Source organism: Coregonus clupeaformis, chromosome 33 (assembly GCF_020615455.1).
Source record: "Coregonus clupeaformis isolate EN_2021a chromosome 33, ASM2061545v1, whole genome shotgun sequence".
In the NCBI taxonomy this organism is placed as follows: domain Eukaryota; kingdom Metazoa; phylum Chordata; class Actinopteri; order Salmoniformes; family Salmonidae; genus Coregonus; species Coregonus clupeaformis.
In genome coordinates this window covers 32,901,215-32,929,144 of record NC_059224.1, presented here as the reverse complement: position 1 = coordinate 32,929,144, position 27,930 = coordinate 32,901,215, and the positions used below count along the sequence as shown (strand labels likewise).

At 43.4% G+C, this 27,930-nt stretch overlaps 1 protein-coding gene across 2 annotated transcripts in view; it reads right to left on the bottom strand.

The window, feature by feature from the left end:
* Positions 1–27,930, bottom strand: part of bach2b (BTB and CNC homology 1, basic leucine zipper transcription factor 2b) — a 129,203-nt gene that overhangs the window by 35,166 nt on the left and 66,107 nt on the right. The window lies entirely within an intron of this gene.

The following is a 27,930-nucleotide window of genomic DNA, read 5'->3' as shown; positions in this document are numbered from 1 at the left end:
TTGTCCACATACACAGTGCAGGGAGAATCGAAAGGACAGGTTCTCTCTGCAAAAGGGGATCTTTTACACTCACACAACGGCACGTTTGGACCAATGTTCTGTCTTGATGTTCTGTCCTCGCCATCATTAAGTTTGCCGACGACACAACAGTGGTAGGTCTGATCACCGACAACGATGAGACAGCCTATAGGGAGGAGGTCAGAGACCTGGCCGTGTGGTGCCAGGAGAACAACCTCTCCCTCAACGTGACCAAGACAAAGGAGATGATTGTGGACAACAGGAAAAAAAAGAGGACGGAGCACCTTCCCATTCTCATCGACGGGGCTGTAGTGGAACAGGTTGAGAGCTTCAAGTTCCTTGGTGTCCACATCACCAACGAACTATCATGGTCCAAACACACCAAGACAGTCGTGAAGAGGGCACGACAAAGCCTATTCCCCCTCAGGAGACTGAAAAGATTTGACATGGGTCCTCAGATCCTCAAAAAATTATACAGCTGCACCATCGAGAGCATCCTGACTGGTTGCATCACCGCCTGGTATGGCAACTGCTCGGCCTCCGACTGCAAGGCACTACAGAGGGTAGTGCGTAAGGCCCAGTACATCACTGGGGCCAAGCTTCCTGCCATGCAGGACCTCTATACCAGGCGGTGTCAGAGGAAGGCCCTCAAAATTGTCAAAGACTCCAGCCACCCTAGTCATAGACTGTTCTCTCTGCTACCGCACGGCAAGCGGTACCGGAGTGCCAAGTCTAGGTCCAAAAGACTTCTCAACAGCTTATACCCCCAAGCCATAAGACTCCTGAACAGCTACTCATGGCTACCCAGACTATTTGCACTGCCCCCCCCCCCCCACCCCCCACCCCCCACCCCATATTTTTACGCTGCTGCTACTCTGTTAATTATTTATGCATAGTCACTTTAACTCTACCCACATGTACATATTACTTCAACTACCTCAACTAGCCGGTGCCCCCGCACATTGACTCTGCACCGGTACCCCCATGTATATATAGCCTCCCTACTGTTATTTTATTTTACTTCTGCTCTTTTTTTCTCAACACTTTTTTGTTGTTGTTTTATTTTACTTTTTTATTACAAAATAAATGCACTGTTGGTTAAGGGCTGTAAGTAAGCATTTCACTGTAATGTCTGCACCTGTTGTATTCGGCGCATGTGGCCAATAACATTTTATTTTATTTTATTTGATTGAGTAAGTGACTATTCAATGTGAAACAACTGAAGAACATTATAAATGATCAAATGAAACCGTTTTAAATCACTATAGAAACCAAGTAATGAACACAGATAGAGCCTACCGGTCTGTTTTCCATCACATAATGACTTTTCACTTCCGCAGGGTTTGCTGCTAAATCAGAGCTAAATCATGACTAAATCACAGCTACTGCGTGACTAGATAAACTCAGCAAAAAAATAAACGTCCCTTTTTCAGGACCCTGTCTTTCAAACATAATTAGTAAAAATCCAAATAACTTCACAGATCATCATTGTAAAGGGTTTAAACACTGTTTCCCATGCTTGTTCAATGAATCATAAACAATTAATGAACATGCACCTGTGGAACGGTCGTTAAGACACTAACAGCTTACAAACGGTAGGCAATTAAGGTCACAGTTATGAAAACTCAGGACATTAAAGAGGCCTTTCTACTGACTCTGAAAAACACCAAAAGAAAGATGCCCAGGGACCCTGCTCATCTGCGTGAACGTGCCTTAGGCATGCTGCAATGAGGCATGAGAACTGCAGATGTGGCCAGGGCAATAAATTGCAATGTCCGTACTGTGAGATGCCTAAGACAGCGCTACAGGGAGACAGGACGGACAGCTGATCATCCTCGCAGTGGCAGAACACGTGTAACAACACCTGCACAGGATCGGTACATCCGAACATTACACCTGCGGGACAGGTACAGGATGGCAAAAACAACTGCCCGAGTTACACCAGGAACGCACAATCCCTCCATCAGTGCTCAGACTGTCCGCAATAGGCTGAGAGAGGCTGGACTGAGGGCTTGTAGTCCTGTTGTAAGGCAGGTCCTCACCAGACATCGCAGGCAACAACGTCGCCTATGGGCACAAACCCAACGTCGCTGGACCAGACAGGACTGGCAAAAAGTGCTCTTCACTGACGAGCCGCGGTTTTGACTCACCAGGGGTGATGGTTGGATTCGCGTTTATCGTTGAAGGAATGAGCGTTACACCGAGGCCTGTACTCTGGAGCGGGATCGATTTGGAGGGTCCGTCATGGTCTGGGGCGGTGTGTCACAGCATCATCGGACTGAGCTTGTTGTCATTGCAGGCAATCTCAACGCTGTGCGTTACAGGGAAGACATCCTCCTCCCTCATGTGGTACCCTTCCTGCAGGCTCATCCTGACATGACCCTGAGTTTAGTTCTTTCAAAACACACATCATCCTAAGAAGCCCTGCATTGGGAACCGGCTGCGCATTTGCATGAAGTCGGTGCCAGCCCAACATTCCCCTCTGCTCACCCCCTGGTGATTGATAGTTTAATGCCTATCTTTCCGCAGAGAAGTCATATGACTCTTTCATGCCCTGGGTTTGCTTACCCGACAACCCCTACTTCCTTTCCTGGTTCTTCACGTCGAACACAGACCACTTTGTGTACATGTAGTGATCAGTCACATTAAATTGAGTCCCTTGTGACTGGTCAGACCGTGCATTCCTTAACCTTCTGACACTGTGCCACATTTGAAACAGTCTTGGCTCTCAGTCAGACAGGCAAATATAATATCAGTAACACGACTCTAACACACCGCCTCGCCTCAGGGGGGACGACACTACTGGTGAGAATGGAGAGTTCTCCCCTTGCAAATGGAAATGTCTCTGTTGAAAATGGAAACTCCTGTCTTGTAAATGGAAGTGGACAGGGTGTGCTGGTGTGGCTGCCTTGTCTTCTCAACCAGCTTGACACCATTGTCTGACCGACTGGACACTCTGGATCTCAGTCGGAGGAAAAAGCTACTCTGCTGCACTGCCATGTCCATTTCCTATGAGTAATGTGTATCAAACAGTGCCATCAGGTTTTACTACAGTCCACACTATGTAGTCATCAACTACCTGAGGGATAGAGTTCTGGCCCTTACCTCTCCTGGTAAAAAAACAAACTGTTACTATACCAGAGATCATTCCAGGCTAGGATATCATATGTTTTCCATGCGGGGGCCGGTTTGGAACCCCTGTCCAGACATTTACAGTAGTTGTCTGAGTGGTCAGCCCGAATTATTGTTTCATTTTTTATTTCCACCAAACATCTCTCAGTTGGCTCTGCAGGATAATGACCTGTCTTCCAAGAATAATGTTTCCAGATGTGGTTACAAGGTTCATAACAATTCAAACATGCCATTTCTAACCCAGGAATGTGCATTCGCCTTGCTTCGATTTCAGAAGTCTGTTTCGCAGTGGGGAAAGGAAAATACAAGGGATAAACACACACACACACACACACACACACACACACACACCCACACACACACACACGCACGCACGCACCACAAAATAGCTGGTTATGGTCGCATTCTGATTAGAATTGCTGAGGGATGCAAAGCTCTTTTTCTTTTTTCAAGGTTCATTTGTTCAACTGTAGCGCTTTTCGCTAACCGTTGCAGCTAACCGGCTTTGTGACTAACACTCCTGCACAGATCAAAAGCGCAGTAGTGTGGTGATGAGTTTCCGACACCCGTCAACAGAGCTGACTCCAGGGCTTACCACAACTCCATTCTCCTGAAGCACTAATACTGATCTGAGTGGCACTGATTAACACTAATGAGGCTGAAGAGGAGTCAGTTCTCAGCTCTACAGTTTCCACATCATGGTTGTAACATTACATATTCTGTACATACAGTGGGGTCTGAAATGATTGACACCCTTGATAAAGATGAGCAATAATATAATAATTCTGAGTGAGAAAGTTACAGAGGGTCAAAGACATGCTAACCTACCCTGTTATTGGTAATGGTGAGATGTTATCATGTCTTGGGGGTATGATCTTTGACCCTCTGTAACTTTCTCACTCATCATTATTCACGATTAATTCATGATTATCCATAATGTATCCACAATGTAGTGTTCAGAAACATCTTCTCTTCTTATTTACAATAAAAGTGACTCCAAAATGACACAATACATTATTCATCATTCAGTTCCTATTGGGCAAAACATAATCTGAAACACAACCAAAACAAACTGCAAATGCATCCAATAAGTTTCTATAGCCACAAGCTTGATGTAGTCATTGCGTGCTAGCAAAATGGGACCAAATACAAAAATGTTGACTAGTTTATTTATAAAGAGTTCATAATTTTGGCCTTTACCTTTTTGAGAAAGAAAATATTACTTGTTAAACAAAATCTCTTTCTCTGAGCAATTGTATTAGTATAAAATAATATATTTCCCACATTTTTATAGAGTCATTATTGCTAATCTTTATCAAGGATGTCAATAATTTCGAACTACACTGTATATGCACACACATATGCACATACACAATGTACGTATGCACACATGCACATACACAAGCACGCGAACACACAAGCTCGCGCGCACGCGCACGCGCACGCGCACACACACATACACACACACACACACACACACACACACACACACACACACACACACACACACACACACACACACACACACACACACACACACACACACACACACACACACACGCACGCACGCACACACCTGCACACAGCCTATTAGAGTTCAATGTGTTACTACAGTACAGTATGTGTTACTACAGTACAGTATGTGCTACTACAGTACAGTATGTGCTACTACAGTACAGTATGTGTTACTACAGTACAGTATGTGCTACTACAGTACGGTATGTGCTACTACAGTACAGTATGTGTTACTACAGTACAGTATGTGTTACTACAGTACAGTATGTGTTACTACAGTACAGTATGTGCTACTACAGTACAGTATGTGCTACTACAGTACAGTATGTGCTACTACAGTACAGTATGTGTTACTACAGTACAGTATGTGCTACTACAGTACAGTATGTGCTACTACAGTACAGTATGTGTTACTACAGTACAGTATGTGCTACTACAGTACAGTATGTGTTACTACAGTACAGTATGTGCTACTACAGTACAGTATGTGCTACTACAGTACAGTATGTGTTACTACAGTACAGTATGTGCTACTACAGTACAGTATGTGTTACTACAGTACAGTATGTGCTACTACAGTACAGTATGTGCTACTACAGTACAGTATGTGCTACTACGGTACAGTATGTGCTACTACAGTACAGTATGTGTTACTACAGTACAGTATGTGCTACTACAGTACAGTATGTGCTACTACAGTACAGTATGTGCTACTACAGTACAGTATGTGTTACTACAGTACAGTATGTGCTACTACAGTACAGTATGTGCTACTACGGTACAGTATGTGCTACTACAGTACAGTATGTGTTACTACAGTACAGTATGTGCTACTACAGTACAGTATGTGTTACACACACACACACACACACACACACACATACACACACACACACACACACACACGTAGAACACTTTACAGTAGGGCTTGTGTAGGACAAAACAGTGGATGGTTTCAGTCACCTACGACATGGTGGTAAGATGCGTTCCAGCTTAGGGGGCTCTGAAGGAGAGGGGGCGATGACAGCATCATGATGGGCTCTGTGATGTCTCCTCTCTCTCTGTGTCTCTGAGGAGCCATATGCAGAGAGGGGACTGACAGCAGGGAGCGGAGGGGCAAAACAGCCCCCGGGCTCACTCTCACTCTCTCTCTCTCTCTCTCTCTCTCTCTCTCTCTCTCTCTCCCCCCCTCTCTCTCTCTCTCTCTCTCTCTCTCTCTCTCTCTCTCTCTCTCTCTCTCTCTCTCTCTCTCTCTCTCTCCCCCTCTCTCTCTCTCTCTCTCTCTCTCTCTCTCTCTCTCTCTCTCTCTCTCTCTCTCTCTCTCTCTCTCTCTCTCTCTCTCTCTCTCTCTCTCTCTCTCTCTCTCTCTCGCTCAGCACGAAACAAAGCTGAGAGCGCCACACTCATGACAAGAGAGAGGTCACATGACTCATACCAGAAACAGGAAGACCGAACTGCCTCCCCCACACATACACCCTGGTTGCCATTACAACACACTCCTCCTCAGACGTACATGCTTCTGTTTCTTTCCAGACATTTTCACGGATTGGAGGATGATGTGAGGTGACTTAACGGACAACACAAAGGAAAAAATAAAGGTTTGACTGTTTTGACATCGTTCACTACGCCATCTTCCCTTTAGAGGAGAATCAAGTTGAAAACCTAGCAGTTTCATTTTCAGTAAACTACAAAACCCAGTCTCCTGTGCTTAGGAAAGATGTAATTCGAAGTCTCCTTGCTGTCTTTTAGAAGACGGGCCTCACTGAGCTCCTTTGATTGGTAGGAAATGCCAGTCTAGTGTGCAGTGAGTCATTTCCTTCATCGGCTCTGACACAGAATCAGATTCAATGGCTCATTACTACATTCAAGATCCACTGGGCATTAATCATGGGTCTCTATGACAAATCCTGTTGTTCCTCAGAGCCACTAGTAGAAATTCACATTCAGAGGCATTATATAGGCTTTAAGTAATGATGCCACTGTACAGGCCATTCATCAAAACCTGTTCAACATGACATTTATATGGAATTCATATATTTTCCAAAGCAAGGCTATAATCTTATTCATTAAAATTACACATAGACAACCATGATGTAAGAGGTTCGTCCTCCAGAGGCCCTGTGCAAAAAATGAGCACCGCAGGTAATGAGCATGCTGATGTTGCTGCTATTGAGATGATGTGAGTGAGTAATATGAATACATTTCTTACAAACCTGAGTAATGTAACATGTACAGTCTATGTGTGTGTGAGAGAGAGATAGAGAGGGAGAGGGAGAGGGAGAGGGAGAGGAGATACGGGAGAAAGAGAGAAGAAAGAGATAGATTAGGAATTCATTTAAACTGGGGGTCTCTTTGATAATATCAACTCTCATCCGAATAACTTGTCTTGTTATTCCCTACCCATTCCTATACTGAAACAAGTATTTATTCAACAAACAATAGAACTACAGTGCTGAGCGCCAACACCCCAATGACAACACCTTATATTTGTATACCTTATCGTTCTTTGAAAGCATATAGGCCTACGCTTACAGTATTAAGCCAACAAGATGATATGCTGTACCTTGCTGTGGTTAAGAACATGAGTTAAATGAGTTTCTTGATCATGGGAGCAGCATGGCCAGAGTCTTACTAAAGTTTCTGTCTCGAAAACAAACAAACATACAACATAGTTTCCATTCAGAAAATCAGAATCGCTCTCTATAATTGCATTTGCTGGTCGTAAACAAGCTCTGTCTGCTGCTGTAATACTAGGGTTGCGTCCCAAATGGTACCCTCGTCCCTTTATATTGCACTACTTATGATCTGGTCAGAAAATAGTGCACTATATAGGGAATAGGGTGCCATTTGGGACGCAAGCCCAAGTCTCCAAAGCAGGATAGTAGCAAGGCTACGAGGAACGGGAGAGAACACGGTGTTACTGTGTACCATTAGGACAGATGTCTATAATTACTCTGAGGATGAGCATGGCTTTAATGATAAATTACCAAATGAAGTAGCTTGCAATAAGAAATATATTTGTAGAGGTATAGCCCGGCAAATGTCAAACATGGCTTTAAAGAGCCACTGAACACGTCGATTGGCACTGTGTTTTTCTGTTCCTAAGTGCTGAGAGATTAACAGAGGTGTGGACTCGAGTCATGTGACTTGGACTCGAGTCAGACTCGAGTCATGAATTTGATGACTTCAGACTCGACTCGACAAAATGTACAAAGACTTGCAACTCGACTTGGACTTTAACATTAATGACTCATGACTTCACTTGGACTTGCGCCTTATGACTCGAGAAGACTTGCTACTTCCCATGAAAACTGGGGAAAAAAATTTTCACACGGCCGCGCCGCTCTCCGTTTATCTGCATCTGTGAAAAAAATGTGCACCATCCACCTGTATGCATACAGAGAGCGCGCGCTGCCTGCACGTTATCCAATCACTGTAGTCCCACGTTGTTTTGATTCGACAGCATCTAAGCAGGCACATTGCAAGACAACCAATGAAGCACATCAAGCAACAACGCGCCAGTTGTCAAAATGATACCGAAGATAGTTTGGTTTGGCTATAAAAATTACGAGGTAGTCGACAAAAAACGAGTTGCAATCTGCAAAACATGCGGATCGAAGATTACAGACGGAGCTGCCACAACGTCCAACTTTGTTCGACACCTGAAGTTGCACAAAGAAAGGTAAGTTTTGAACGAATGCTACGCACCTTATCGGATGTACCGTAACTTACTAGCTAGCTGCTGCATATTTACTGTATCAACGAGACAAACGCACGTCTCCCTTGCTGGTTCATGCTTACAAAAATATGGATTTTTGAACTGCTATTATATGGACATTCTAAAACGCTTTCGTGAAAAAACGCTTAACGTTCTTTAATGTACTAAGACAGTGTTATTAAAAGACCAAACTCTGTAAATATCATATTAATAAAGTATACTATGTACAAAACATCAGATGAGCCCAGAATATGAACGCAAACACGTTTAATAACACGTTGCGTTTTCCTCCCATAGAAAACTATTATAAGAAAAGGCTTAACGTGTCTTAATATACTGAGACAGTAATATTAAAAGACCAAACTATAAATATCATATTAATAAAGTATACTAAATGTACAAAACATCAGATGAGGCCAGAATATGAACGCAAACACGTTTAACAACACGTTAAGTGTTTTCCTCCCATAGAAAACCATTATAAGAAAAGGCTTAACATGTCTTATGTAGGCTACTATGTATTCTGGGCTCATCTGATGTTTTGTACATAGTATACTTTATTGATATGATATTTACTTAGTTTGGTCTTTTAATAACACTGTCTTAGTACATAAGACACGTTAAGCCTTTTCTTATAATGGTTTTCTATGGGAGGAAAACGCAACGTGTTATTAAACGTGTTTGCGTTCATATTCTGGGCTCATCTGATGTTTTGTACATAGTATGCTTTATTAATATGATATTTGCAGAGTTTGGTCTTATAATATTACTGTCTTAGTATATTAAGCATTAAGCAACGTTAAGCGTTTTTCACGTTAAGCGCTTTTAGAATTCAGTTTCAGAGTTGCTGGTGTGCTGCCTCATTGAGGTCGTTTATGTAATTTTGGTTAATCACAACTAAGCAGAACTGTCGCTGAAGACAAAATATCACAATTAAACAATGAATGCACCCCCTTTTCACAACTCGGATGTAGTTGGTGCATCCCTAAACCCATCCAAGTACAACAGGAAACATAGTAAGACGTATACATTGTAAAGAGGAAAATGATAACACAGTCACAGTAGATCCACCATTAGCCTTCCCTTTTCATATCATGCCCAAACAGCAGACAGCGCATGGACAGAGTGCTACCGTAGTCTACAGTAGGTCTGTGAGGCAGCGCACCACTGGGATATATACAGTATATAATAAAATAATAACGATTATAGTAGTAATGTTCAGAGATGCAATAGATTATTATAGTGCAGTTCTTAACTAATGGGAATATTGTTTAGCTTATTTTTGGTTTAATTTGGTTTACTTTAGTTATTTAATTTATTCAATTATTTTGTTTTTCTATACTTTTCATGCCAACTTGCCATGGCCCCCCTAGAACCCCCTCGCGGCACCCAAGGGTCCCCGTCCCCACTTTGAAAACCACTGCTATAAAGCATATGACTTCAGTTTCTTGAGGGAAAGGGCTTTCTTATGAATTTTGAAGCAGTGAAAATATTCTTAATATTGCATACACTGAAACTGAAATGTATTATCGTAAACCGTAGTGTACAATAGGCAATGAATATTAACACAACAACATTGATATGAGTAAAGAGTAGTTTCAAATACAACATGTGTGGCTGTAAAGGATTTTCTGACATCTGTTTCATATTCTTCTCTGTTACAGGTATGAAGAATACCAGATGAACAAAATCATCGTAGATGAACCACAACAGCCTTCAATCTCACAATTCCTTGACACTCGTGTAGGGCGTTACAGCCTGACCCACCCACAGCAGAAGGCCATCTCCAATGCGATACTGTCTGACTTGATTATTGATTGCAATTTCCCTCTGTCTATTGTGGAAAATAAGAGCTTTCGTCACTTTCTGGCTGTGCTGGACAGCAAGTATACCCCAGTATGTCGCCGAACGCTGACCACAAAAACAGAGAGCCTTGCTGAGGAGAGACGGTCAAAGTTAAAAACTCAATTGAGCAACACTGACCATGTTTCAGTCACTGTGGACATTTGGTCTGATCGAAAGATGAGGGGATTCCTTGGTGTCACTGTGCACTGGATGGAGCGAGATGCAGAGAGGGTACAGCTAAAGACTAATCTCTTGGCCTGCAACCGCTTCAAAGGCTCTCACACAGCAGAGCGAATCTGTGACCAATTTGAGGCAATATGTGATGAATACAACATCAAAGCTAAATTGGACTATATAATTAGTGACAATGCTGCTAACATGCGCAAGGCATTTACAGTCTGCTTCCCCAGCGAACAGGAGGAAGATGAAGATGCTGGAGATAATCTTGATGATCCTGAGCTATGGCATGACTTAACCCAAGAAGACCAGCAAACCGTCGATGCTGCTATGGCAAAGAAACAGCGCCTGCAGTGTTTTGCACACACATTGCAGCTGGTTGTGGGAGACGGTTTGAAAGAAACAAAAGCGGCATGTCCTTCTCTCTCCAAGTTATCAAAACTTAGCTCCCTGCTCCACACAAGCACAACGTTTAAAGACATCTTCGATGGTGAATTTGGGGAGCACAGAGGCATCCCTGCTGCAGTGAGCACGAGGTGGAATTCCACACTGCGGCAGGTAAAAGCAGTCCTTCATTGTGATCAGCAAAGCTCTGCGCAGTTCTTGAGAAGGCCGGGCATAAAGAACTGTCATTCACACCACGAGAGTGGAATCTGCTGAAGGAGTTGGTGGACATCTTAAAACCGTTCGGAGAAGCAACTGATTTGACACAGGGGGAGAAAGTCATTACAATCAGTGCAGTTGTTCCATCCATCTTGTCCCTCAATCACCATCTTGAGAAGCTGAAGCCTCAAGTTCGTTTCCTGAGTGGCCTGGTCAGAGGTCTGCAGGCATCCCTGAAAAAAAGATTTCTTGGGATCTTCATTAATGTAAAAATGGCCCAGTCTCAAGAAGGGATCACTGCCCCCCTTTTCAGACACAGTCTACCTGAAAGCAGCTGCCTTGGATCCAGCCTTTTGTCTGCTGTGGATTGAGCCCCATGTGCTGGTCAACCGTGACATCAAGGCAGAGGTGGCACAACGAGTTAAAGGTAAATATTATTGACTTGCAATGCAACTTAAATGCAACGTACAATAATTTGATCTTAATCTGATATAGGATCTAATGTGATATTAATCTGACTTTAACAATAATAAAAAATTTCAGTCTTGAACAGTATCATCAACATCAGAAATAAGGGCTCTTTTGTTTCTGCTGTTTTTATTTTTATTTTTAGAATTGATCCTGCAAGATGCTGCAGAGACAGAGCAGCCTGTGCCGGTGCCTGCTGAAGAAGAACTAGAGGACATGGAAGGAGAAGGGCTGTTTGCTGCATACCATAAGAGGCAGAAAAGGGATGTTGGGACCCCACCAGCAGTACAGCTAAGTCACTACATTGACATGGCAGAAGGACAGAATGCCCTTTTGTTCTGGGCACTGAACAGTAAGACTCTTCCTTCACTCTTTCAAGTAGCCATCCGAGTCTTGGCAGTGCCTGCTTCTAGTGCTCCAGTGGAGCGAAGTTTTCAGCCATGGTGGCATCATTCTGCGTCCCCATCGTGCACAAATGACTGACAGACTTTTGGCCAATTTGATCTTTTGCAAATGCAATGCAGTATAGGGGCCTCCCTCCACCTGTCCACAGCACGCATGCGCGCACACACACTCACTCTCTGCTCATCACCTGTCCACACAGCTCTCTCTCTCCTGTGGTAGGAGTTTCACATGGAGTAAGATCTGTTCATTTGCAGTGCAGGTTCCCACACTGTTTTTACTTCCAGAGCTTTGGTGTTTGTCCTTCCCCGTAAACCATTTTCTCTCTCTCTCTCTCTCTCTCTCTCTCTCTCTCTCTCTCTCTCTCTCTCTCTCTCTCTCTCTCTCTCTCTCTCTCTCTCTCTCTCTCTCTCTCTGCATTGTTCTAGTGCAATATGCTGTTCAAATGCAAGCATTTTTTTTGTGAAAATTAAATGTTATGTTTTTTGCTGTATTTGATTAATGTTATTGTATAAAAAGGTTTAAATAAATACAAATCTTACAGACATACATGATTTGTATACATTTTATTTCTGTGGTAAGAGGACTTGAAATGACTCGAAACTAAAATGGTAGGACTTTGGACTCGACTTGAGACTTGATGGCTTTGACTTTTGACTCGACTTGGGACTTGCCTCATCTTTGACTCGACTTGACTCGGGACTCGAGGGCAAAGACTTGAGACTTACTTGTGACTTGCATAACAATGACTTTGTCCCACCTCTGGAGATTAATGCTTTTTGAGGTCGGTTCGATTATTACAAAAATTATCACGGTTTTCAATTTCGATAATTTTTTAAAACATTAAATGCGCTATCCATTATGTGGGTTGAATACTTTAACACAGAATAAGTATAATAAGTTATAAAAGTCCCATGATGGTAGTGTGTCACACCCTGGCTCTGGGACTCATTATGTTGAGCCAGGGTGTGTTCATTCTATGTTTTCTGTTTCTATGTTGGTAGTTCTGTTGTGTTTATTTCTAGGTTGGTCTGTGTGACTCCCAATCAGAGGCAACGAGTGTCAGCTGTTTGCTGGTTGTCTCTGATTTGGAGCCATATTTAACTGTCTGTGTTTCACTTTGGGTTTGTGGGTTTTTGTTCCTTTACGGTCATTGTTACTGTGGACTTCACGAGTCGTCTATTGTTTTGGTGCGTTAGTATAATAAAGTCAATCATGTTCGCTCAACACGCTGCGTATTGGTCTACTCCTTACCCAGACGATCGTGACAGAAAAACCCACCATGCAACGACCAAGCAGCGTGTCCAGGGGCAGCCCTTGGGGTGGACATGGGAGGAAGCGCCGGGAAAGGCCCTGGCGAAAGAGGAGCAGCGTGTCCAGGAGCAGGCAGCCTGGACATGGGATGAGATATTGGACGGTAAAGGGTCCTGGACTTGGGGGGAAATCCTGGCCGGGATGGATCGCCGGCCATGGAGTGAGACAGTGGAGAGGCGCCGTAGAGAGGAGCTACGGCGTGATCAGGGTCGTCGTCGGACGGTCGTGAGGCAACCCCAGAAAATTTTTAGGGGGGGGCACACGGCATGGACGACGGGGCTGACGGAGGAGAAAAGGGGGGCGGATCCAGAAGGCCACCAGGCCAGGGGTACACCGCCCTGTACGTCCTGTGCGGATGCCTCACACAGAGTGTGTGAGGGTAGGCATTCAGCCAGGACGGGTGGTGGCCGCTCTTCACTCCAGGCCTCCTATCCGTCTCCACAGCCCGGGTTCGGCCTGTCCCTGCTCCACGCACTCAAGCCTACGGTGTGCGTCGCCAGCCCAGTCTGGCCTGTCCCTGCTCCACGCACCAAGCCTACGGTGTGCGTCGCCAGCCCAGTCCGGCCTGTCCCTGCTCCACGCACCAAGCCTACGGTGTGCGTCGCCAGCCCTGTCCGGCCTGTCCCTGCTCCACGCACCAAGCCTCACGGTGTGCGTCGCCAGCCCAGTCCGGCCTGTCCCTGCTCCACGCACCAAGCCTACGGTGTGCGTCGCCAGCCCAGTCCGGCCTGTCCCTGCTCCACGCACCAAGCCTACGGTGTGCGTCGACAGCCCAGCCCGGCCTGTCCCTGCTCCACGCACCAAGCCTACGGTGTGCGTCGACAGCCCAGCCCGGCCTGTCCCTGCTCCACGCACCAAGCCTACGGTGTGCGTCGCCAGCCCGGTCCGGCCTGTTCCTGCCACCCGCACCAAGTTTACGGTGCGCGTCGCCAGCCCGACCCGGCCTGTTCCTGCCACTCGCACCAAACCTACGGTGCGCGTCGCCAGCCCGACCCGGCCTGTTCCTGCCACTCGCACCAAACCTACGGTGCGCGTCGCCAGCCCGGTCCGGCCTGTTCCTGCCACTCGCACCAAACCTACGGTGCGCGTCGCCAGCCCGACCCGGCCTGTTCCTGCCACTCGCACCAAACCTACGGTGCGCGTCGACAGCCTGGTAAGGACCGCTCCTGTTAAGTCCAGTCCTGCTCCAGCCGGCGGGGCCAGACTGGACCAGGGGCGCATTGGGGGGTGTATTGAAGGGTGGTGGTCAAGGCCGGAGCCAGAACCACCGCCGAGGAGGTATGCCCGCCCAGCCCTCCCCTGGTTTGTTTAGTTGAGGCGCGGTCGCAGTCCGCGCCTTTAGGGGGGGGTACTGTCACACCCTGGCTCTGGGACTCATTATGTTGAGCCAGGGTGTGTTCATTCTATGTTTTCTGTTTCTATGTTGGTAGTTCTGTTGTGTTTATTTCTAGGTTGGTCTGTGTGACTCCCAATCAGAGGCAACGAGTGTCAGCTGTTTGCTGGTTGTCTCTGATTGGGAGCCATATTTAATTGTCTGTGTTTCACTTTGGGTTTGTCGGTTTTTGTTCCTTTACGGTCATTGTTACTGTGGACTTCACGAGTCGTCTATTGTTTTGGTTTTTGTGCGTTAGTATAATAAAGTCAATCATGTTCGCTCAACACGCTGCGTATTGGTCTACTCCTTACCCAGACGATCGTGACATAGTGACAGCCCATTACTGATTATCACTAATTAACCATCATTTATTCACATTACTTTACTTTAATAAAATATTTCAGTTGTTGTGTATATTATATTTGTTTTATTTGATGACTTTTTTTATTTAATTCCAAGTCATCATCTCATCTCTATAAAGCTGCTGCGTATGCTGTCTGACAAAAACACAATAGTGTAGTTCTTAAAAGTAAATAAGGCATACATTTATGACTGCTGAATACCAACTATCAATCACTTAGATCATGTATTTTCAGGTAGAGATGCCTCGCTAAGCAATAGCTGCTCTCTATATACCCTCACAATCGCACATTCTTCTGTCTCTTCTGTAGCAGGCGTAAAAGAAACACAGACCGAACATGTAGATGCGCAATGGATTATGGTCATTGTAGTTAATTACCACATTTTATGCGCTAAACTATGTAGAATATTGGCCTGTTGGAAACTAAAACTCCCTACTACATCGCACAGTTCAGGCTGGATCTGATTTATCTCTAGAGAAATGGAAATCAAATAATTGAACCAACAATTTTACATCTAACAAAGGTGTTTGGTGCAGTATTTCTCAAGTAAATAAATGTGCGACGTGTTATTGTCTTATGTAAACAAAGTGGGCGCTGCTGGGCAGGTCTGTATCACTGTCTATGCTATTGGATAGAGAGCAATCACTGCTGCTGTTACCCCATATTAGTGGGCAAATGGACATCGTCAAATCAAAACCCAACCTTAATTTACCCGTTATGACGAACGGATGTTCCAAACTCAGTTTTAGACAAGACTGACTTTATGACCAAAATTATCCTATTTACACTTTGTATTACATTTTGACACTAGAATAGAGGAGTCTGACTCGAATCGATGCCAAAGGGATTCGTTGTTTTTTAAAGGCAGTCCTATATAGTGAGGGGTTGATATGTTTTAATAGTGCTCCTATATTAACAGACAGACAGACAGAGAGAGAGAGACAGACAGACAGACAGACAGACAGACATGTGTGGCCCCCAGTGCCTGCTGTATGTTCCTATAAATGCATACATTCATCTTTGCAATTTCTCTATAATGAGGGAGCAGAGCCCTCCACTCACAGCAACATGAAGGTCAACCCAGATGACTATTCCATTATACTTAAGTTGCAATTTCCTCAACTCAATGCTCTCAGAATCCTGCATGGTTCTCTTCATGCAGCTAGATTTCTCTCCCTCCCACTGGAAATAACAGAAATATGCTTATTCAACCACCTGGAGGGCGCCATGGGTAATTGTTCAACTGTTTCTATTAAATCATGAAGTCATGTATTGAAATTACAAAAGTGACGTAGGGATCCATGTAGTACATGTTCTCTTTGCCATCAAGGGAATTATTTCCTCAGCCTGTTAGATGGATTTGGTCTGGGGCTTTAGGTAAATTAATTGTAGTAGATTAATGAAACTGAATCATTGAGAGGCGCAGACAGACATCTTAGAGGGCTGGGCAGAGAGCTGTTAAGGTGGTGCCAGAATTTATAGAGATGTTTTTCCCTAATACTGTATTTAAATAAATAATACAAAGATATATAAATAACAGATATGTTGAAGTGAGCACATACTGTAGGTCTCATTGATATTCAGCGAAAATCTGTGATATCACAACGAAGGTGGCAGTTCATTCCGAGCCAAACTACAGCGATAGAAACATGTTAATGCTTCATTATAGAATAGCAGAGTGAGAATGTAGGAATGGATTGAAACAGAGATCACTATTAGAGGGCTAATGAAGAATTGTAATGAGAATTGACTCAGGAGCGCTGCCTTTAAGTGACCTTAGATGTCTCTCTAGTCATTATGCACACACACACATGTATGTACCACTGGGCTTTATCAGTGTCTGGTGTTCCTCAAGGCTCCATTCAAGGACCGATACCGTTTATTGGGCTTAGGAGTAAGCAGGGCTTTAATGACTGGTTAATGACAATATGTACATTTAAAGTATTACGACAGATCACCAGTATGAAAAAGTACGAAAATGTATGCACTCACTACTGTAAGTCGCTCTGGATAAGAGCCTCTGCTAAATGACTAAAATGTAAAAAAATGTAAAGCACTCAAAGAGAGAGAATGATTATCTTGTCTGAGAGAGAAAAAGTGAAGAAATGAGAGAGGGGCTTTCCAGCTGATTGTGTAGCCACAGATACAGTGGGGGAAAAAAGTATTTGATCCCCTGCTGATTTTGTATGTTTGCCCACTGACAAAGACATGATCAGTCTATAATTTTAATGGTAGGTTTATTTGAACAGTGAGAGACAGAATAACAACAAAAAAATCCAGAAAAATGCATGTCAAAAATGTTATAAATTGATTTGTATTTTAATGAGGGAAATAAGTATTTGACCCCTCTGCAAAACATGAGTACTTGGTGGCAAAACCCTTGTTGGCAATCACAGAGGTCAGACGTTTCTTGTAGTTGGCCACCAGGTTTGCACACATCTCAGGAGGGATTTTGTCCCACTCCTCTTTGCAGATCTTCTCCAAGTCATTAAGGTTTCGAGGCTGACGTTTGGCAACTCGAACCTTCAGCTCCCTCCACAGATTTTCTATGGGATTAATGGACCTTAATGTGCTTCTTCTTGAGCCACTCCTTTGTTGCCTTGGCCGTGTGTTTTGGGTCATTGTCATGCTGGAATACCCATCCACGACCCATTTTCAATGCCCTGGCTGAGGGAAGGAGGTTCTCACCCAAGATTTGACGGTACATGGCCCCGTCCATCGTCCCTTTGATGCGGTGAAGTTGTCCTGTCCCCTTAGCAGAAAAACACCCCCAAAGCATAATGTTTCCACCTCCATGTTTGACGGTGGGGATGGTGTTCTTGGGGTCATAGGCAGCATTCCTCCTCCTCCAAACACGGCGATGGCAAAGAGCTCGATTTCGGTCTCATCTGACCACAACACTTTCACCCAGTTCTCCTCTGAATCATTCAGATGTTCATTGGCAAACTTCAGACAGGCCTGCATATGTACTTTCTTGAGCACGGGGACCTTGCGGGCGCTGCAGGATTTCAGTCCTTCACGGCGTAGTGTGTTACCAATTGTTTTCTTGGTGACTATGGTCCCAGCTGCCTTGAGATCATTGACAAGATCCTCCCGTGTAGTTCTGGGCTGATTCCTCACCGTTCTCATGATCATTGCAACTGCACGAGGTGAGATCTTGCATGGAACCCCAGGCCGAGGGAGATTGACAGTTATTTTGTGTTTCTTCCATTTGCGAATAATCGCACCAACTATTGTCACCTTCTCACCAAGCTGCTTGGCGATGGTCTTGTAGCCCATTCCAGCCTTGTGTAGGTCTACAATCTTGTCCCTGACATCCTTGGAGAGCTCTTTGGTCTTGGCCATGGTGGAGAGTTTGGAATCTGATTGATTGATTGATTCTGTGGACAGGTGTCTTTTATACAGGTAACAAGCTGAGATTAGGAGCACTCCCTTTAAGAGTGTGCTCCTAATCTCAGCTTGTTACCTGTATAAAAGACACCTGGGAGCCAGAAATCTTTCTGATTGAGAGGGGGTCAAATACTTATTTCCCTCATTAAAATGCAAATCAATTTATAACATTTTTGACATGCGTTTTTCTGGATTTTTGTTGTTGTTATTCTTTCTCTCACTGTTCAAATAAACCTACCATAAAAATTATAGACTGATCATGTCTTTGTCAGTGGGCAAACGTACAAAATCAGCAGGGGATCAAATACTTTTTTCCCTCACTGTTGATAGGACAGTGAAGTCAGCGGCTGAGAAAAGCTGTTACTCTCAGAGGCCAAGATAAGGACAATCTGGCTTCCATCAGTTCAATGGGATATTCATATTGAACCTGAGACAATGCATACAGGACACAGACGTTAGATGTGCTATACCGGCTCTGACTGAGCCAGACGTTAGACGTGCTATACCGGCTCTGACTGAGCTCTTCTACGGAATACAATTTACCTGTAAACAACCGATTCCACAAAATGACCTTGTTGAACCTATTTAACCTGGAACAATTTTGGTTTAGCCTGGTCATACTACATGCTTACTTTCCTGCCATTTCTGATCTCATTTTTAACTCATGAAATGATGTTGTAGAGTCATTTACGCAAGCAAGTTCACACTGAATCTATGATGCGTTAAATAATAGAGGTCTCAACATGAACATGTGGCTATGAGAGCACAGTGCATAGTGCATCTGCATCTGGGTCTCCTCAGGCCACAGAGAGGGGTTACAGATGTGGCAGACAGACTATGAGTAGGAAAAACAAATGGTCAGGGGGATACCTCAGAGTTCAAGGCAAAGCGCTAGGCCAAAGACAAGTCAGGCTATGCTGGGGGTTCATTAAAGCCAAACTCAATCAACAAATGGACCCAGAGCCTTTTCACCCAGATAGAGATCAATATTGTCTCCCTACGCTTTGATCCCGAGCCAGAGCTAAACAGCATATCATACATTTTCAAACATATGTTGCCAGAGACTTGAAATATTAATGTAAGGTATTCTGTAAGAACATGTGCCATGTTCATAATTGAAAAATTAAACATCACTTTACAATGGTTAGAGTCTGAAACGAGTGGATAATATGATCCCAGGTGTGGTATGCACTATTACTCAGACCTGGTTCGGGACAGTCTTTTGGAATAGAGCTTCTGGGTCTATGACTCCCTTAGGTGATTCTCTGCAGTGTTGCAGACCAAACCCTGGAGCTCCTGCCTACTGACATTGATGAATGGGATCAGCTCTGTGTCTGGTGATTGTGAAGGAGGGAGGAGAGAAGAGCGAGGGAGGAGAGGAGGAAGGACAGGGAAGGAAGAAGGGAGGAGAGGAGAGAGGGAGCTCATCTGATTTTGCACACCTGCCGGAAGCACTGGGAGACTTGCATAGTAAGAACATTAAGGGGTGGTTTCCCGGACACAGATTAACCTTTTCATGTGTGAGTTCCAAATATCTCTAACGGTCGCCCCAGTGTGAGTTTTTTTATGCGCGTGATGTCAGAATGCACTCACTGTTCCAAAATGTGATTGCTACGCAACAGGACAGTTAACCCATGCTGCCCTCAAACCAAGACACGCTGCCTGCTAATTATCTATAGGCTATGCTTAAATTAGCCAATTTCTAATTATTTTCTAACAAGTTTTATTTTCTAACAACAGTTTGAATTGAGGTGTGTTCCGCCTCCTCATTAATTCACATAGAAGTAGCCCATTTCACTGTTGCAGAAAATTTATGTTTGAGGCTTTACTGAGCAGGACAAACTTCTCTCTTCGAGGAGAGCCCAAGCACTTCCCCAGTGTTTCCGCAGATCAAGTATGAAGACATTTGCGCAGTCTTGCACAAACTTTTTCCTCCTGGCACATTTTCTGGCTGGCGCTCACATTGCCTTCATTGTTGTTTTCCTTACAAAGAATAACTTTGGACATGTGTGCGTTCCTATCAAAGTAAGTGCCTTATTTTCTGTAAATATTGTTGTCGTTTCTAGTGGAGCATACCGTATGTATATATGGAGTATAATGTATTTACAGTTTTCTTCACGTTTTCAAGTACTGGTGACAAATCATGCATTCCAATTCTTGCATAGATTTTAATGGACACATACGTGTGTAAAATACTTTTTTGAAGGTTGTGCTGATTATGATGAGCTAATGCTAAGCTATTTGCCAGCTCTGTGTGGCACCATGTTTGTTGACATTATACAATGCATTCTCGGTGTAACGTAAAGTCTGTCAGACCAAAGATGTTATAACAAAATGAGGTGGGATGGTTCACTCTGTAACGTGTACGCTAGGAGTTGGGAAGCAACTACAGGGAGTGAATGTAATAATAAATGAAACATGGAACAAAACAAGAAACACGAGTAGTGTACAGACATGAAACACAGGAACAGAATCAATAACGCCTCGGGAAAGAACCAAAGGGAGTGACATATTTAGGGAAGGTAATCAGGAAGGTAGTGGAGTCCAGGTGAGTCTGATGAGGCGCTAGTGCGCGTAACGATGGTGACAGGTGTGCGTAATAATAAGCAGACTGGCGACCTCGAGCGCCGGTGAGGGAGTATACGTGACACACTCATCTTTCGAGTAAACTTCCGGAAGTGAATGAAGGGAAGTGAATGATGGTAGACGACACACCCCCTTCAACATGCATACCACAAACAGACCAAACTCATCTTGTCTCATCTTCTTATCTTTGGTTGATGCGAGAAAACAAACTACGCATAGTCGGATTACTTTAGATTTTTAGAAAGTGTTTTACTCAATTATTTCGATCAATGGTGAGCTAACCCGTGATGTGATGAATTCTAAATAGTAATTGCTATTAGCTAATTCATATTATGGTTTCTGTCAGCTGAGAGTTAGCTAAATATGAACTTTCCTCAGTTAGCGCTAGGACTAATGTAGCCTACATTTTCTGGTTTGGATGAATGTGTTATGCTGTCACTACTTCTGTGAATGTCTGAACATTGCATCCAAAAATAAACTGGTCACATTCAGCACATAACGTTTCTGTGAAAAAACAGTGTGGCCAGCTGACTGTTGCGCCCATCGAAACTGGATGTTCTAAATAAGTGTTTTAATCACACCGGTTTGAGCGTACGCTGCAGGGACCACTGTAGAATGATTACACCCGTGTGTTGGTATGTGTCAAAGGGTTAAGCCTAGTCCTGGACTAAAAAGCTAACTCAATGGAGAATATCCAGCTAAAATTAATTTTTGTCCAGGACTAAGCTTAATCTGTGTCTGGGAAACCGGCCCTTAGAGTTCTGTACAATCCACCATTAAAATCAAACGTAATTAATGTCTTAATGAGGCAGGCAGCGGGCCATATCCTTCAGAATGTAATCAATACTAAGAACACCATCGGGATTCACCCTCCAAGAGAAAACAATTAGTAAAAAGTACAATAGCATTCTTTGTTTAAACTATCAAAGACAACTGTTAGCCTTATTAAAGCCAGTTAAAATGATCACGTATTGCTGTGAGACAAGAGGGTGGTCCTTACACATGTAGCTAGCAGAGCAGTTATTCCATACAGTCCACATCACAGACACCTCTCTCATGAGTCATGACTTACTGTTGATTGAAATGAAACAGAAATGAAACATTGTACTGTATAGCTTTCCCTCTGATGTTACCTACAGAGAAAATCACTCTCTTTAAGAGTATCAAATTCATTCTAATGATGAGGGAGAAGTAAGTGACAAAAAACTAATCAAATCAGAGCTCTTTAATTTGCCTTAGTCAAATGAGTATGTCAACGTAAGCAGCAACAACTAACAAGATTTTCTGAAGCAGTCCCTCATTTAGATGAAGTTGTAATGAGGTTGGAGCAATCGCTCAGCTTTTAATTGCTTTAATTGCTGAATCTACTTTACGACAAGAGTGTTAAGACTACAATTACGTGGCTTACCAAAAACAATAACACAGCAACTCTTCACACCACTTCCTGACACAAAATGAAAGTTATGTAGCTCATGCCTGGAATGCATCTCACAATATAGACAAACATGCTAGCATTACCTCAGAAGGACTTCTCAACTTGGCCAGTCATTCTGTTACTCTCCACACTCTGGTAACTTTCTCATGTCTCACAAACTATTGCTGAGTACATCTGTGCATATGTGAGTGTGTGGGTGCGCATGTGAGTGTGTGTGTGTGTGTGTGTATGTGTGTGTGTGAGACGGCATACCAGAGTATTTTAGGCCCCTGCCTACATTAGCTGCAGCTTGCATGAATCATGACTTCCCTTCCCACATTGTAGGTCAAAAAGTAGGGTGAGTCATTATGCTGTCTTATATGGTAACAGACTGCAAATGTGATAGAAACACTGAGTTATCTATAGACCTAGGCTATAGTTCTGCATGGACTCAAATGTAAATAATATTCACAGTTGTATCTCATTCTGTGTCTACTATCATATTGACGCTGTGGCCACACTACTAATACAGAAGAGTAGTTTCCACCATACTTGAGCATGTTTCTATTACTGTATTTCTGAGCTGGCCAGTGTCAGTGACAAACATTTTATTGATTTTGAAGGTAGATGAGGCAATGGCTGTCTCCAAGAAGAGTACGATAACCCACTGTATCCAGACATTGTTTCTACCTGAATTTACCTAGCAACTTGATGTTACTTAATTTACATGTTAGAAATGGTAGAAAAGTAATAAATGTAGTGTACATGCTTTTGTGCGTCTAATCTCGGAGAGTACATTGGTATTGACTAAAGCGACAGGGTAATCACTAACTACCCTAATCTGGTCCTCAAGCAAATTCCTCTCCTTTGTCTCGTCGTTTAATAACCCCATCCTCCTCCTGTGATTAGTTCAATCATCTAATGAAGCTGCAATGCAACCACAGACACCTCAGCGATATCAACCACACAAAACTCTGACGCAAGCAAAACACCCACACCATCACTTTGGCCTGAAAATTCCCAAAGGGGATTTAAAGTTAGTGTCAGGGGTATTTCAGATGAATCTGGTTACCATGAGCACGAGCTGTGTGGTGATTGGTGAATGGGCGGCTTGGCACTTGGCGACCATGCTCTCGTGCTAATTAAGCCAAGCCAGGTGATTGGCAGGCCAGGAGGAGTGTTTCCGAGGCAGGATCCCTGCATTATTAATGGGGCCCAATGGAAGGGGCTGGCTGGAGGATGAGGGGTAGGGGGGTAGGGAGTGGGGTAGGGGATGGGGGGATAGTGGTGAGAGTGGGACCAGATGGACAACAATACAGAGAAAGAAAAAAGCTCATATGATAAAAGTTGATGTGATATTTGGCAATTAAATAATACTTCAACAGGTGAACAACAAACAAAAAAAACAACACCTTGCAAATGGAAACTCTCCCCATAGGAAAGAGATGACACACACAACCACCCACATGATGCCTTCAAAGGCTGAGTGTGTTGTTCAGTGTGTGTGTGTGTTTGTGAACGTGCACGTGTATGTTGGTCACTCCAAAATGAGTGTGTGTGTTTTGCGTCCCTTTGATATTCTAAGTAGAAATTGTGCACCAATATTGAATTTCAAAGCCTGTTAAATTAAATGGTGCCCTTTAATATAAACCACATGGAGAATTCAATAAATCTGATTTGTCATATGAATAAAGTTTCAAAATTCTGCATTTTGACATGCCCCTCCGTGCACCCTCTGTGACTTCTAGGAAGATTTTAACCCACTTGACCCAAAGATTTCTCTAAGTTGTCACCATCATTGTAAAGCCCTAATTATTTTGTTGCTTTGACAAAGTCATTTTTTAAAGATTATTATTTATAGTGATTCATTTATGTCTGTCACTCATTTTAAGGTGAACCCTGTTACTTAAACTGTGCTCTCGTTTAAATATGGTGAAACTACTCCTTTTTAAATATTTTTTTCAAAAGAAACATTGAACATTTAACATTGAACACCTGGTTCTACTCCTTTTGGCAATTTTTTGTGTTTTGTGGTGGAAAACTGAACGGGTCGGGCATAACATGTCAACCCTGTTACCCACAGATAGACAGGCTAGAAATAATTTAACAATAAAAACATTATTGTGAAACATTTTTGTGCCACACCCTGTTGCACACAACAAGCTTCCATTCCCCCTGTCACAAAGGGATGTATGACTGATTTAAGATAAAATCATGAACCTTGTTAGTCAACCATATTACTTTATTTGGCACTTAAATGTAGACTCAACGATATGACGTAGATGCAGAAAGTAAACAGCATAGTGGGTCAATCTCCGCAACAACTAAAAGCGTTGAAATGTGAGGCTCAACTTCTCTGCTAAATTGGCCCAGTGTGAAGAGAACCCGTGCACATGCGCAGATACGGTGCTGCTCGTGGCAAATTCATTTCGCTAAGGCTACCTTTAATAGGCACCAACCTCTTGAGATGGGAAAACTAGTTTTTTATGAAGATGAACATGTGCTCTTTATGACAGAATGTTAAAATTAGGTGAAATCAAAAGTGTTTTTTGACCAAGTTACACATCTCAAAAGGCGTGAGTGCGTTGGAGGCAGTGGTGAAAGTTTACAACGTAGGTGCACAGGTCGATAGAATTTTGAGTAATCAAGGTGGCAGACAGTGACACATTCAATACCGCCTTGCACACTATTGCCTGCCTCTAGCTGATCCAGTGTGTAATCATTAGTCCAACAGTTGCAAACAAGAGTTTCTATTGGACAAATTCAGGTATGTTTATCCCCGTTTCGTTCAACAGAATCGGCGTAATGAATAAACCCCTGATCACACGCAAACACAGTTCACTTTTATAGCAGCCACATAAAAACAGCATGATCCCTTTGCATGTTGTATATATAAGTCCTTCTCGCAACTATCTATGCACTCTCCTCCTCTCACCTTTTCCCTACACTTGTGGACTTCTGTGACCAGGCGAAAAAACCTTTCCAAGCCAAACCTTCATATCATGACCACTAACCGCTACACACAGCCTACATCGTTGTCACCTCATAGTCAACATAGCTAATAGAACGAACGTGTTAGTAAACCCGCTACAATCATGCAGTACTGTGTACAGTCAGAAAGCAGTTTAGCAGTTACACCGGCAGGCCTCGGTGGCAATAAAAAAAAATCTAACCAAAAGCCTCCATTTACTTGGAAGAGTTCCAGTGTTGGATAGCCATAGCTAGTTAGCTAACATAGTATCCCTCTCTGTTTGAGCCGGGTGTTTGAGTAGGCTAAACTAGCTTGCTGCATTCCCTAGCTAAGTGAAAGTGAAAGTTAAAAAAAGTACAACCAAATATAGCTATCTATGTCTTTCTCTCTCTCTCTCTCTCACTCTCTCTCTTGCGTCTCCTTAATTTTGGAAGAAATGAATTTGTTAAAAACTGTTGAACTATTGTCTTTCTCTCTCTTTGAGTCAACTACTCACCACTGCAGTGCTAGCTAACTGTAGCTTGTGCTTTCAGTACTAGATTCATTCTCTGATCCTTTGATTGGGTGGACAACATTTCAGTTCATGCTGCAAGAGCTCTGATAGGTTGGAGGACGTCCTCCGGAATTCTATGGAAGGGGGTGAGAACCATTAGCCTCCTAGGTTTTGTATTGAAATCAATGTACCCAGAGGAGGACAGAAACTAGCTGTCCTCCGGCTACCCCATGGTGCTACCCTACAGTTAGAAAAAAGGGTTCCAAAAGGGTTCTTCGGCTGTCCCCATAGGATAACCCTTTTGGGGAAAGAGTTCTACATGGAACCCAATAGGGTTCTGCCTGGAACTAAAAGGGTTCTACTTGGAACAAAAAAGGGTTCTTCAATGGTTCTCCTATGGGGACAGCCGGAGGACCTTTTTAGGTTGTAGATAGCACCTTGTTTTTATAAGAGTGATACTCAGACTGCTGCTGAGGCTACTGTAGACCTTCATTGCAGTGTTTTTTAATCAATTATTTGGTGACATCTGAATTTATTTAGTATAGTTTTATCTAAAAAGGATAACTTTTTTATGTTTCACTATTTAAATTTGTACGAAATTCATTGAAGAGGATGGTCCTCCCCTTCCTCCTCTGAGAAGCCTCCACTGGTTGGATGGCATGCATCCGTTGATATAGAAGTGAAAAAGCAACTATTCACAAACTGCGCAGCACCCTTGAAGGTGTGATATTTAGCTATCTAGCGTTGTAAGAATAAATACACGTTTCCTCTTTCTGTTGTATGTACTGTGTGTGCCTGGATGTGTGAACTATAAACCACAGCTACACTACATGACCAAAAGTATGTGGACACCTGCTTGTCGAACATCTCATTCCAAAATCATGGGCATTAATATGGAGTCGGTCCCACCTTTGCTGCCATAACAGCCTCCACTCTTCTGGAAAGGCTTTCCACTAGATGTTGGAACATTACTGCGGGGTCTTGCTTCCATTCAGCCACAAGAGCATTAGTGAGGTCGGGCACTGATGTTGGGCGATTAGGCCTGGCTCGCAGTCGGCATTCCAATTCTTCCCAAAGGTGTTTGATGGGGTTGAGGTCAGGGCTCTGTATAGGGCAGTCAAGTTCTTCCACACCGATCTCGACTGGGATACAGACAAAAGCTCCACCATGCACCACCATGGTGATGCATTTTCACATGATAGTCCTGTTTCTATGGTTATTTATGGTTGTCATTTTATGCCCCAATAAGCCCAGTTCTTGCAGGAAGCAAGATCATACACTAGAAAGAAAAGAGAACCATATGAATGGTCCTTTTTGCAAAATGTGAAGGCTATCGCTCATTCATAAAAGCTGAAAAATGACGTAATCATTAATAAAGTCTCTAGTTCTTGTTTTTCCACCACAGTTCCAGTTGTGAAATATGACTAAGAATTTCAGCCATTCATATTTTTAACATTGACCCCGTCAGCATTTCCTCTTTAAACTCAACATCCGCAAAATGTGTTCCTCAAAATCGAATTGATGAAAACATGAATAAATTCTATATGGTTACACCAATACTCTAATGCCAATTGAATGATTAAAAAAAGGAGGATCCACCATAGACACCAACAGTAGACTCCATAAAAATGATCTGTCCAGAGTTTTCATAGGACTGTTTTACACAAAGCATCACTCCCTCTACTATGCTATAAGGTAAATTGGACAGGTGACATAAATGGATGTCATGTAGTGTGTCACTAAGGGTTTCTAGGGATACACTGCCTGCCTGTAAACCCGCTGCTGTCCTTTCATGACTGTTGTACTGTGGCTGCCTGTCTATGGTGAGGGGTTGCATCACGTTCACACATACCAATACATGAAGTGTCCCTGGACCTGGCCAAGCGGAGCGGGGCTAGCTCACATTACCCAGGCAGAGAGTGACTGCCAGTGCCCATACCAGGTCAGATGACTCGCTGGCAGCAACACTGACAAGAGTGTAAGAGAGCTAATTTTGGAACTAAGGTGAGGCTGCAACACATACAGTATGGATACGTGAATGTGTGAGTGGGGATAATTAGTCTGCGACAAGCCATAACATTAGCAGAGGAGTAGGTTAGTCTAGATGTTGTGAAATGAACGCCATGCAGATCATAAAAATATCATCT